Consider the following 13,923-nt stretch of genomic DNA (forward strand, 5'->3'; position numbering starts at 1 on the left):
AGATAGGAGATAGCAGAAGAGGGAGAAGGGGAAAGGATCAAGGGAGATGGAGATGGGGGGGGGGGGGGGGGGGGGGGGCAAGTGAGGGAGGTGGCATTTGTCCCAAGAAAACAAAGGATGGCCTCTGGATGGAGAGAAGACAGATGTGATCCATAGGCAAATGCTGGTTTATAAAAGTAAAAGAGGAAGCCCTGTGTTGGGATGAGAAGTTTAATTTTAATTCGGTATGTTAATTAGGTGAGCCAAAGGGGGATTTTAATAGCTGGACCTTGGTAGTCAGCCTCAGGAGGAGGAAGTGGCCAAATAAGGGAAGTGGCTAGCTTTAGAAATGTAATCTAGGGCTGAGGAGATGGCTCAGTGGTCAAGAGCACTGACTGCTCCTCCAGAGGTCTTGAGTTCAATTCTCAGCAACCACATGGTGGCTGACAACTATCTGTAATGCAATTTAATTCCCTCTTCTGGTGTCCATGGAAACAGAGCACTCACATAAAATAAATAAATAAATGAATCTTTGTAAAATTTTTCATCTAAATTGGGTGTGGTGCACATGTTTAATTTCACCATTCAGGAAGACAAAGGCAGGCAGATAGCTGTGAGTTCGAGGCCAGCCTGGTCTACAAAAGGAGTCCGGGACAGCCAAGTCTACACAGAAAAACTCTTGCCTCTAAAAACCAAAAAGATTAATCCCAGCATCCAAGGCTACACAGAGAAACCTTGTTTTGAAAAACAAACAAACAACAACAACAAAAAACAAAAAAACAAAAAGAAAGAAAGAAAGAAAATGGCCATGTTTGCCATGCTCAGGGAGACTGGAGTGCCTTCATACTGCTTTTTCAGTCCACCCAGGTTTGGTTCCTAGTACTCACAAGATGGCTCACCATGGTCAGTAACTTCAGTCCCAAGGGATTTCAAGCTCTCCTAGTCTCTGAAGGCACTGCCCACACCTGCTATACTGGTGTACAGGCATACTTGCAGACAAAAACACCAAACAAACAAACAAACAAAGCCTGGTAGTGGAGACTGTGCATATCTTTAATCCCAGCACTTGGGAGGCAGAAGCAGGTATATCTCTGTGAGTTCGAGGCCAGCCTGGTCTACAGAGTCAATTCCAGGACAGGCAGGACGACACAGTGAAACCCTGTCTGGTGGAGTGGGGACTGGGGGAAACAAAAACAACAACAAAACACCTGAAAAGACCTCAAAAGGAGGAGGCAGCCAATGTGGACCCAAAATCACACCACCTGTCCCCAGCCAGAGTGTATCTGAGGCTCTGAATCCATGGCCTCTGGGGGGGGGGGTTGCATCTTCCTCTTCTCCATTTGCACCCCTTCCCTGAAGGTGACAACCTCCCACAGCTTCCGGAGCATAGCCCTCAAGGGCCCAACCCCAGATGGAGCCTGTTACTGGTAGGGGTGGGAGCAGGGGACACTGGGATTGTTGCCAGGATTAGCAGATGCTCTGCCTGGACCTCTCCTCACCCCAGATTGCATCATAGGGTCTAACTCAGGGCAGGTGGTTCCAGATGAAGTTTGTAACAGTTTCTTCTGAGATTGAAACATTTTATCCTGCAGGAAACTTTTTGGGGTTTTTTTGTTTGTTTGTTTGGTTTTGTTTTGTTTTTTAAAAGATTTTTATTTGTTATATATACAGTGTTCTGCCTGCATGGCAGAAGAGGGCACCAGATCTCATTATAGATGGTTGTGAGCCACCATGTGGTTGCTGGGAATTGAACTCAGGACCTCTGGAAGAGCAGTCAGTGCTCTTAACCTCTGAGCCATCTCTCCAGCCCCGGTTGGTTGGTTTTTTAAGACAGGGTTTCTCTGTGTAGCCTTGGCTGTCCTAGACTTGCTTTGTAGACCAGGCTGGCCTCGAACTCAACAGTGATCTACCTCCCTCTGCCTCCCAAGTGCTGGCATTAAAGGTGTGCGCCACCATGCCCTGCCTTGCAGGAAACTTTTGTTTGATTGTTTGTTTGTTGTTTGTTGTTTTTTGTTTTTCGAGACAAAGTTTCTCTGTGTAGCCATAGCTGGTCCTGGACTCGCTTTGTAGACCAGGCTGGCCTCGAACTCACAGCAATCCGCCTGCCTCTGCCTCCGGAGTGCTGGGATTAAAGGCGTGCACCATCACTGCCTGCTTCCTGCCGGAAACTTTTTAAACAGGAAGGTAAACAACTCAAAATAGCTTCAGGAAGTCCCTGAAATGAATCAGATTCACGAGGCCCCTCTCTGTAATAAAAGCCAAGAGTCCTCATTTCCTGAAGCCGGGCTACAAGGAAGGCCCTGAGACCCGGCAACTACCTGGAAACAGCCGAACCCAGCTGATCTACCTGGAAGTCATTTAGACCAACTGAGGCATCCCAACCTGTTGATCTACCTGTAGGCTGTGTAGTGTGTTCCGGGTTCCCAGTTGGTGAGCTGTCACCCATGCTAGCGTGGGCTTTGGTGACATGGCTGTCTATCTTTGAGCCATTTCTGTTCCCCTAAGTAACCTCTCACCCATATTCCTGTAGCTAATCCCAATGAAGTTCGTGGTTTTACCAGGTTTACCAGGTGGCATCTGTACTTTGGTCTGTCATGGGTTCTCTACCTGGGGGGGTAGAGAAAACACACAACGTGTGTTGTGAAAACTTTTTGACACACACCACCAGGACACTGGGTCTCAAGCTAGGGCGAGGGAGATGCAGAGAGGCTGGCCTTCCTGGAAAAGGAGACGTAACTATTCCCAGAGACGCAGCTCCCTCCTCTTCAGCCATGCTGTTGATATGCCTGGCCTGTCACCCAAGCCCTCCAGGCCCTCTCAAGCATCAACTCAGGTCCTGCCCTGTCCTAACCCAGCAAGGTGCAGCAATGTCTACGAAACTCCAGGTCCTAAGAGGAACCCATCTCAGGCTGGGGTTCTAGCAGACCCTCTCTCTTCTTCCTCATCTATCTCCTGAGGTAGAACGCCACTTACAATTCCAGCCCTTGCCCCTCTGAGACTCAGGTTAGCCAGGAGCACAGCGTTCCTTGGGAGAATCCTAACTCCCTGGGGTGCTCTCACTCTGTGGATACAGAGTCCTGTGGTTTTTTTTTTTTTTTTTTTTTTTTTTCAGTGCTGGTGATGCAAGCCAGGTTCATGCACACGCTTGGCAGTGCTTGGTCTCCTAGCCACAGCACCAGCTGCCACCAGAGCATTTGTTTATTCATTTACTTTTTATTTACTAAACCAGAGTCTTTCTAGGAAACCCTGGCTGATCTAGAACTCTCTGTGTAGAGCAGACTGACCTTGAGTTTGCAGTATCCTGCCTCTGAAGTGCTGTGATAACAGATACATGCTACCACATTCAGCAAGAACTGTGATTAAAAATTTAAACTAAATAATTTATTTTAGGTGTATAGGTGTTTTGCTTGCATGTGCACCATGCCTGTACCTGGTGTCCAAGGAGGCCACAAGAGGGTGTCAGAGTCTCTGGACCAGAAGATGGTTGTGAACAGCCATGTGAGTGCTAGGTCCTCTGCTAGAGCAAGTCAGTGCTCCTAACTGCAGAGCAGTTTCTCCATGCCCCAGGATTTTGAATTTTTGAAAAAGATCTATTTATTTATGTAAATGAGTGTTCTTCTTCCACGTATGCCTGCATGACAGAAAAGGGCACCAAATCACATTAGAAGGATGGTTGGGAGCTACTCTATGGCTGCTTGGACTTGAACTCATAACCTTGGAAGAGAAGCTTTGTGTTTAACCTCTGAGCCATCTCTCCAGCTCAGGATTTTGATTTTGTTTTTGTTTTGTTTTTCTCCAGATGGGGTTTTTCTGTGTAATAGCCCTGGCTGTCCTGGAATTCACTTTGTAGACCAGGCTGGCCTCAAACTCACAGAGATCTGCCTGCCTCTGCCTTGAGCGATGGGATTAAAGGTGTGCGCCACCACACCTGGCTCGGGCTTCTGATTTTCTTAGGCCTTGCTCTCCTGTGCTTCTAGTTTCCTCGCTTCCATTTTGGATCCTGTAAGTGCCTCCAACCCCAGCAGAGCCTCCCATCTACCTAAGCCCCCCCCCCAAACTGGCTTCTGTCCTTCCTGGGGTCTTTAAGCCTAACTGAGGGGCTTTATGGGTCACTTCCTAGGTCATTCTCCCAGAAGGACTTAGGCCCTTCATTAGACAGAGAGACATTTATTTAACCTGCTTCCCAGTTTAAGATTCCTGATGTCCACTGGCTGACCTTCTTGGAAAAGCCATCAGTCTTTTGCATATCTGGGACCCCCAAAAGGCCTATCCTGATCTCCTTGATCCGCCCCCCCCCCCCAGCCTGCTCCACACCTGTGCCAGGAAAACCCTTTCCCAGGGCTTTGCCTCCCCTCCCAACCCCTCCCTAGGCAGAGCTGGGAAGGCAAGAGTGGGAAGGGCTTGGCAGGGCAAGGCTGGAGGTGGGGTGGAGGCCAGCTGGGCTCTGTTTGTTTGGAGGTTTTCTTCATAAACCCAACTTCTGGACAAAAGGTCTGGTGGCTGCAGGACAGAGGCAGCTCCAGGCCTCTGTGAGTGAAGGGGATTTACCAGAGACACTAGGGGCCGGCTGACTCTTGGGCAATCTTATAGAATCTGTGAAGCCCTGTAACTCAAGGGGTAACTTCTCCATTTCACAGACAAGGACAGTAAGGCTGGGAGGGGGGTGGGTGGAGGGTGGGCTGGGGGGGGGGGGAAGCAGTCCTCAGGAGGATGCAGGAGGGTCCACTGGGTAGGACTGCCTGGTTCCTCTCTTTCTTCGAGTCCCTCTCCTCCCCTAACCCTAACCCTAACCTTATGAGCTCCTGAGGTTCTCCGAACCTCAGTCCCTGCCTCCCTCTTCTGTGTCTTCAGCAGGGTCCCTGCCACCCCAGTGCAACAAGAATGTGGTAGGAAAGCTCTTCCCAGGGAACGCTTCTGATGCCCACTGTCTCACCCCCTGGGAACAGCTGTTGGGGACAATAGGCCACATGGGCAATGTTCAGCCATCTTGTCAGAGCCTGCACCTTTAAGTCTCTGTTTTTCCCAGAGCTTGCCTTTCACCAGAAACTAGCTGACCCTGTTGTGGATTGGCAGTTAGACTAAAGACAGAGATGGAGCAACCCTGTTATAGGTTAGCAGTTAGACTAGACAAAGATGGAGCCAGATACCCTGTGTGGCAGCCCTGACATTATGACCCTGCCTGGAATTCCCTGTGTTTTGAGAAAAGCCTGCAGCTGGGTTGCTATAGCAATATGCTTCCCTGCCTTCTGACTTATAAAAGCTGCTGCCTGACTGATAAAGTTTGAGAGCTTGACCAATCAGACTTGCTCTCCTTCTTTGTGTCTTGCATTTTCAACAGGTGAACTTCCTCCCAAGTTTTAGTTGAACCTTGCAGGCTGGGGCAAACAGTCATCAGCTCTCACGCATGTTCTGGGACCCCCACAAGGCCACTGTGATCCCCTTGCTACTCCCTCCCACACCTGTGCTAGGAAATCACTTTCCCTGGGTCTCTGGCTCTTTCCAGGGCTGCGGAGGCAAGAGCATACAGGGCCTCCCAGCAGTATTTAGACCATGACGGCACCATGGGGTTTGCTCAGTCCAGCCCTATTCTAAGAGTCAACACTCAGGGTTTGGTCACTCGATCCATAGCAGTTCTAGGAGGGAGGTCATGATGCATGTCTTCTTCTTCTTTTTTTTTTTTTTTTAAAGATTTATTATTTATACAGTATTCTGCCTGCATGTACACCTACACAGCAGAAGAGGGCAGCAGATCTCATTATAGATGGTTGTGAGCTACCATATGGTTGCTGGGAATTGCATTCAGGACCTTTGGAAGAACAGCCAGTGCTCTTAACCTCTGAGCCATCTCTGCAGCCGCGCCCCCCCCCCCATGCTTCTCTTTTTAAGAGGGAGGACTAGACACCTTGAGAAGGAGCCATGTGCACACCTTTAATCCAGCATGCGAGAGACAGAAGCAGGCCTATTACATAGAGAAACCCTGTCTCAAAAAACCAGAGAGAGTGAGAGCGGGAGTGAATGAGAGAGACAGACAGACAGACAAACACAGAGAGACAGAGACAGAGAGAGACAGAGACAGAGACAGCTGGGCGTGGTGGTGCACGCCTTTAATCCCAGCACTCGGGAGGCAGAGGCAGGAGGATCGCTGTGAGTTCGAGGCCAGCCTGGTCTACAAAGTGAATCCAGGGTGGCCAAGGCTACACAGAGAAACCCTGTCTCAAAAAACCAACAACAACAACAACAAAAACAGAGGCAGAGAGGGAAGGAACTTGTCCCCAGGTGGCACAGACCTATCCTGGAATTGAAAGTGTCACTTCCCCATGAAAGTGCCACTTTCCCCATGCTCTCAGAGGCTCTCCAGGCCTCTGATGGAGGCTTCAGCCCGGACATCTTCTCAACTTTCCATGGGCTCCCCGGCAAGAGTCCTTATGCCTGTCTAGGGCCCATCCTAGCCCCCAGCTCACTGGGTTAAGGCTAGTTTGCTCCGTGTCCTTACCCTGCCCAGGCCCACCACTATACCGAGGCATTTTGGGTCCTTACATTCGCAGCTATGTCCCCACACCACTGCGGTCTTGATGTCTGGGGCTGATCTCCCGTAGAACAAATGGATCTTCCAGTTCAAGATCCACCCAGCTTACCCATAGTGCCCTCTAGCGGCCAGACTAAACTTTCCGTAGGCCTCTGGGTGCGAGCCCATGCTTGCTCCCAGGAGAACAGCGTAATAACCACCTTGGTTTATAGAATTTCTTTTTTCCACTGAGCTCAAAGCGCTTTCCCACCTGTGATCTCCCTGGACTGGGACCAGCTGCAAGAGTGTGGGAGGGCCATCATTCATTGCCCCATTTTACAGAGACAAACTGAGGCCTGAAGAGGGAAGAGGCGAGCCATAGCGTGTGCAGCTGGCGGATCCTCCAGGTGCCTTTACCCAGCCCTCCTGGTTCCTGACGACCACACTGAGGGAGGCCCAGCGGGGACAGACTTGCCCTAATAAGTCTTGGGCTCGAACCCATCATCCTAAATACCATCGGGGGCTTTCCCACGACAATCAGAGCCGCTTTGCCTGCAGACATGGACCAAGGGCTTTGGCCAGTTCATCAAACTTCACAGGCCTCTGTTAGCTTGTCTATAACAGGGTGCATGGCTTGCTCCTGGACCACTGCGGGCGGGGAGGGGCGGGGGGGGGGGGTGCGAACGTTCAGGAGTGCGTGAATGGCACGTGAGGAGGAGAGGGAGAAAAACCCATTGGCTCTGATGTCTGATCTGGGCTTCAATTTGGACATTACTCCATGACTTCCTGGGAGCTCCCAGAATAGAGGGTCCCCAGGTCTATGTGGCTCCCACTCAGTTCCCAAAGGGCAGATGCCAACAGGACTCGCCACTAGCCTGGTATGAACAGCAGCAGGCAGGAGCATACAGACCCAGCTGGACTTTCAGAGAGGCCAAGCTACCTCCTACCAAGGCTAGTCTGGTTAGGCACCTGGTGGAGGGTAGGGGGATGAGAAAACAAACAAACAAACAAAAAAAACCCCAACTCAGTCAGTCTCACCCACAGTCTCAATATCTACCCCTCTGCTCTGCTTCTCCTGCCACTTCTCATAGCTGTCATCGGATTTGTCCTAGTGATTTGCTATGTATCCCCTCAGCCAGATACCAGCAAACTTTGCCCTTTTCAGCTTTGAGGGTCTTGGCGTGTCTGCCACACCTCCACTGTTTTGTTTTGTTTTTTGTTTGTTTATTTATTATGTATACCATGCACATCAGATCACATTACAGATAGTTGTGAGCCACCATGTGGTTGCTGGGAATTGAACTCAGGACCTCTGGAAGAGCAGTCGGTGCTCTTAACCGCTGAGCCATCTCTCCAGCCCCCCACACCTCCACTGTTAAAAAGCACAATAGCTACACAAAATAGGTGAGTATGTTTATTTTTTTTTATTTATTTATTTTTGGTTTTTCGAGACAGGGTTTCTCTATGTAGCCTTGGCTGTCCTGGACTCGCTTTGTAGACCAGGCTGGCCTTGAACTCACAGCGATCCGCCTGCTTCTGCCTCCTGAGTGCTGGGATTAAAGGCATGCGCCACCATGCCCGGCTGGTGAGTGTGTTTAAATAAAACTCCATTTAGCTGGGTGTGGTGGCACACATGCCTGTAATCCCAGCACTGGGGAGGCAGAGGCAGGCAGATCATTGTGCATTCAAGGCCAGCCTGGTCTACAAAGCTAGTTCAGGACAGCCAGGGCTACGCATAGAAACCCTGTCTCGAAAAACCAAAACCAAAAACTTCATTTAGCTGGGTGTGGTGGCGTATGCCTTTAATCCCAGCACTCGGGAGGCAGGGGCGCCTGGATCGCTGTGAGTTTGAAGCCAGCCTGGTCTACAAAGCGAGTCTAGGCCAGCCATAGATTGCTAACACCAGTTTTAGTCTCCAAGACTGCTGGCTCCTGCCCGTGTGCTCTCCTCTGTGCACCACGCTGTGTGCGTGGCGTGCACCTTGCAGGAAGTTTGGGGGATGGAGATGAAGATGAGAGTGCAGGATGGGCAAGACTCAAAGGACAGATACCGTATGGTGTGGCCTGATGGAGGGGTGGCTGTGTGGCTTTTGTGCAGATATCGAGATGCAGGCTTGGAGAGGGCACTGCTGGTCCCAGAGGCCCCAGGAGTTTCCGGGTTTGGAGTCACCTCAGTTATGACCGAGGGAAACAGCTACACTAAGCAGTGTGGCTTATTGGTGGGTGTTTCTATGAGCTGCCTCACGTGACAAAGGTGTGGACTTACCTCTCAGGCTACTGGAGGCTTAAATGGGCTCGTGTCATGCAATGCACCATGCTGTTATTAACCCAGATGCCTGAACTGCAGCCCCGTAAGTCCCGTGTGGTTCAGCAGGAATCCTTCATGGTGAGGGCCGTACTCACAACCAGGTGTCACTGCACCTGGGGCTTTCTAGGCTTGGTGACCTCATGCCAATGTCCCCGGTGCTCAGGACAGGCTCTCAGAAGTCAGCTGCGTCTCTCCCATCAGGCTTGGGGCTCCCTGGGGGTTCTACAGGCCCCTGCCCATATTGGGAACTTCTTGTTCTGCTTTGGGCACCTGGGTGTATGAGGAGGGCTGTCACTGAAAGTCCCCTGCCCCTGTCTACAGCTGAGTGTGATTTTCTTAGATCAGACTGTGACTTTCCCAGGCTCCTCCTCTGCCCTCTGGGACTCCCAGCCAGGTAGGTCTCCAATAGGCACACGTAGCCACATTCCCCCTCCCACTGTGTGCACACTGGAGCCCCCACACCTGTAGCGTGGGCTCAGGACTATGCAGATCTCAGACACTGGGGATTGTGTTTCTAGATTGACATGTTCTATCAGGACAAGGCCCCCTTCTGGGCGGATGTAATCTTGTAGTCATGGCTCTGGAGGGGTGACGCAGTCCTGGGGGCAGACACAGCTCCATGGTAAATCTCGGGGCCCAGTGACCAGAGTTGGGGCAGTGTTTTGGTCCTTCCCCCTAACCGGACACCAAGCTCAGGTCTCAGTATGCTAAACCTTGAGTCCTGGCTGCTGGGTCAGAGCAGCCACCATAGTACTTTGTGTGTCAGGCTGCCCCCTGGTGGTCACTTGCTGTGCGACATGTACAACTCAACCTTGTCGTCTGGTCCTTGGTTCTGGATCCAGAGTTACCAACACCAGCCCCTGGCCCCTGAGAGAGGTCTCCTGTCATGAAGTAGCTCTCAAGATGTGCCTCCCAAGGCCCAGGTTGACCAGGCTGAATCTTTTCTCCTTCTCACAAGCTCTCCCTGCTCTGTGCTGCCAGGGCTGCGGTCCCAGGTGGACACTGGTCACTGTGGAGAAACACTGAATCCCTCCACTGGTACTGTATAGACTCTGTTGCACAGGGGCATCTGCCCTACACGGCTCTTGCCAGACACATCAGCCCAGTAAAGGATGGGCTGACTGGGTCTTGGCCGTGATTGATCTTCCAGATGTGGGACCTAGGGCAAATCTCACTTCGTCATCTTCAGTCACCACCTATTAACTGAGCACCTACTAAGGTTCCTCCTCCCATCCACAGGATGCCCACCCTGGTCCGCCAGCCCCTTTGCTGTCTTCTCTGGTGTCAAGTTTTACCTCTCTGGAAGAGTCTCCTCACAAGGTCTCAATGACAAACCCAAGTGCGATCCCATCACAGTTCACAGTGGGGAGCCAATGAATTTATTGAACTCTCCTATAGAGTGCGGGTGAGGCATTGCTGTAGAAGCCTGGGGCGGGGGGAAATTCAAAATAGCTGCATGCAACAGCTTCTTCACCGAGTATGGATGATGGCTTTCCCATATCCAATCAGACGGAACCCCCTTCGATCAACTTTCTCAAGCCTATATGTTTTAGCCACTCCGGAGGGCAGACTCCCAGGCGAGAGTCCCATGACCTTCCCATTCTATCCTTTGAGAAGGCATCAGTGGTCAGTAAGCCAACAGCCTCTTGCAAGCAGGCACATATGAGTTAAGAAAGGTGTTGTGCTGTTAATCCTAGAACTCAGGAGGCAGAGGCAGGTACATCTCTGTGAGTTCAAGGCTAGCCTGGTCTGCAAAGTGAGTCCAAGACAGCCAGGGCTGTTACACAGCCTGGGGGGGGTGGGTAATAAAAGATGTTGTGCTCAGTAGAATGTCTTCTACAACCTCACCCTGGGTCTATAGCCCCATCTTCTCCTATTGCTCCCCAGATGTCATATGTACCCAAAGTGCCCCCAAGCATCCCTGCTTCCAAACCTCTGTGTACAGAGAGCCCTCCACCTGTTCTAGCTGCCAGCGTTCTTACTCAACCTTCAAAATCTGGTTTCAGGGTCACCATAGACGTCCCCATGTCCCCTTGACCCTAGCTAGACCTCTCTTCTCACTGGCTTCTACCTGCTAGGGAAGCAATATTCTCCACCCTGACTCTGAGCTCACCTCACACATGGCTCTCTCCATGGTGTCCCCACTGACCCTGGGACAGCCAGGCGGGCGCTGCTCTGATTCACCGCTGTAGTGGCTCCTGCAGCTTGATCTTTCTCCCGCCCAGCCCTGTGGTGTCCCCTCTCTATGCTCAGTGACCCCAGCAGGGCAGGATCTAGGGCTGCGGATGTCTCTTCACTGATGGGCAGCCATGGGAGGGGGCTCTGCCTGGGTCCTCAAGAGCATTCTGGGAGAACAGAGCATGAGGGGTGAAGGGCACATCCTGGCTCGATCCTCCCAGGTCTCCTCTCCTCCCTGCCATGAGTGGGTGTGGCAGGAGGGCACCGAGGCGGGCAGTAGAAGGTCACAGGGCAGATGGGCTGTGGGGTGAGTTGGGAAAACACAGACCTTCCCAGGGAGGACAGCCACACATCTTGGAGCTGTCTGGGCATCTTCTGCTTTCAGCAGAATTCCAAGGACTGGGAAGGTGAATGTGGACATGAGAGGAAGAGCCACCTGCCTCCCTCAGTATGTCCCGGTCTCGGGATGGTACCCACACTGTCCGGTGACAAGCCTGAATCACCGAGAATGTAAACAGTACAAACCCACGGGGGGTGGGGGCAGGAGCAGCCATCCTTCCCCACCTGTGTCTCTTGAGTTAGGGAGATAGGGACCCTAGATGATGCTTCTGCTTAGATCATCTGCCTTTCCCCATCCCAGGCACCCCCTACTCTGTGAACTGCCCTTCCTCTCCTCTCTTCAGGAGCCCTCTTGCATCACCCCCACCCTAGTTCCTGGGGCCATCACGCTGCCAACAGAAGCATCAGTGGCTGTGACCAGCTCCTGCTCTTACATCACGATGAGTCAGATTCCTCTCATTCTCCAGAGGGTTAAAGAGGGCAGACACATCTGCCTGCTCTGCGTCGGGCCAGCCCTGGCCTTGTGCAAGTCTGTCTTCCTTCTCCACACAGGGGATGGAGCACCCCTGAGTAAGCCACCTGGGTGTACTTATGATAAAGAACGGTCCCCTCACAGGCACCTATCTCAGTGAGGCCAGGCATGGAAGGCAGAGTACCAGGCCCTGAGCAGCTAGGACAGAACACTGCATACACTGGATGACAGGCACTCAAGTGTCGTTTCCATTTGCATAGATTCAGTGTTTCATACAAATATCGGTCTTCAGTTTCCTCTGTGAAGGTAGGAGGCCGCAGTCATTTGTGTTGCTGTTGTAGTAACGGCGAACCTTTGGAATCCTTTAGGAATCAGTCACCACGGGTTCCAGCCCCTCGGTAGAATGGTACGGTATTTCCTCATAATCCATGCACAACCTTCCAAATACTTTATTATTATTATTATTATTATTAATTTTTTTTTTAGTTTTTTTGAGACAGGGTTTCTCTGTGTAACAGTCCTGGCTTCCTGGACTTGCTTTTGTAGACCATGCTGGCCTCGAGCGCACAGAGATCCACTTGCCTCTGCCTCCCGAGTGCTGGGATAAAGGCGTGTGCCACCACCGCCTGACTTACTTTCTTTTCTTTTCCTTTTTTCTTTCTTTCTTTTTTTTTTTTTTTTTTGAGGCAGATCCCATGTAGCCCTGGCTGACCTTGAACTCACTATGTAACCAAGGACGACCTTGAACTTCTGATCTTCCTGATTCTACCTCCTAAGTGCTGGCCTTATAGAAGAGACATCACCCCTGCTCCTGTGCACAGTAAATCAGCTGTCTAGGGACAGCGGCGACGCCCACTGTCTGGCAAATGCTGCTCTCCTGCATTGTGTTGGGAGCAGTGATGTCCACACAGGTTCCTTCTGGATTCGGTTGTGTGTTTAAGTAACATGGCTTACTCCATTCACACCTTGGTCTGACCACACCAGGGCCAGCACAGAACCATCTCTATTCTGCCTTTCCTCAAGAGCTCAACTGCCCAGCTCTGGGCAGCCCCTCCCAGGCATGGCCAGAGCTTTCAGCCCCAGCCCAGACCCTTGCTTTAAGCCATATCCACTCCCTCAAGGATGCCACCAGTGACATGTATCTGGTAAACAGACCCAGTGACTCCTCTGCCTGGGAACAGGGATGCCCAAGGATGGAGCACGATGAAACTTGCCTGGAAAGTTGTCCCAAGGAGCATCTGGCCACTCACTCCAGGATCCAGAAGGCGTGTGTTTGAGTACACACAAGTCTATGTGAGCGAGCCATGGGGGACCAAACACGCAGGGTCGGGGTGCAAATGCCAGCTATTAGTGGGACCACTGCGGCTCCACGACATAAGTCCTCAAGTGGAGCAAAAAGACTTGTGCCTAAATGTCCTTGCCCTAGAGGAAGGAGCCTTGGGAGGTAGCCTGCCTTCTTGCAGGAGATCTCTCTCCAGCCAGGAGGCAACTAGTGCAGTGTCTTGGTCCACCCTCAGAACTCGCACCCTGGGCCAGCATCCTCCCAAGAGCAGGTGGCTGTCAAAGAACCCTGACTTGGGGGCCGGGGGTGGAGTGGGGTGGGGTGGGGTGGGGAGATGGCTCAGCAAGTAAAAGGCACTCAAGTCTGACCACTCGAGTTTGATCCCTGGAACCCACAAAGTGGAAGGAAAGAAAAAATTCCTCCAAGTGTAGTTTGATCTCTCTACTCTGGTGCTGTGGTTCACTCCCTCTCTCTCTCCCTTCCATGCCTTTGATCCCAGCACTCGGGAGGCAGAGGCAGGACGATCTCTGTGAGTTCAAGGCCAGCTTGGTCTACAAAGAGTCCAGGACAGCCAAAGGCTCTGTGTAACTGAGAAACCCTGTCTCGAAAAAACAAACGATAAAATAAAATAAAAATAAAGCCGCACTCTTTGTCGTTGCGCACAGTGGTATGAGGATCCTCCTTGTAGAATTCCCCCTTCCCAGCCCTCTCCCCTGACCTTGAGCTCAGACGGCAGGCGCTACTCAAGTCAGAGGCTAGAAGTCTTCCTTACAGGGCCGAGTCTCGGTTACTTCGGGTTGCGACAACAGGTGCATTGGCATGGAGGGGGCGGGGCGCACCCCAGCACCGCCCTCCGCGCTC

The sequence above is a fragment of the Acomys russatus genome, chromosome 29 (genome assembly GCF_903995435.1).
Source record: "Acomys russatus chromosome 29, mAcoRus1.1, whole genome shotgun sequence".
Taxonomy (NCBI): Eukaryota; Metazoa; Chordata; class Mammalia; order Rodentia; family Muridae; genus Acomys; species Acomys russatus.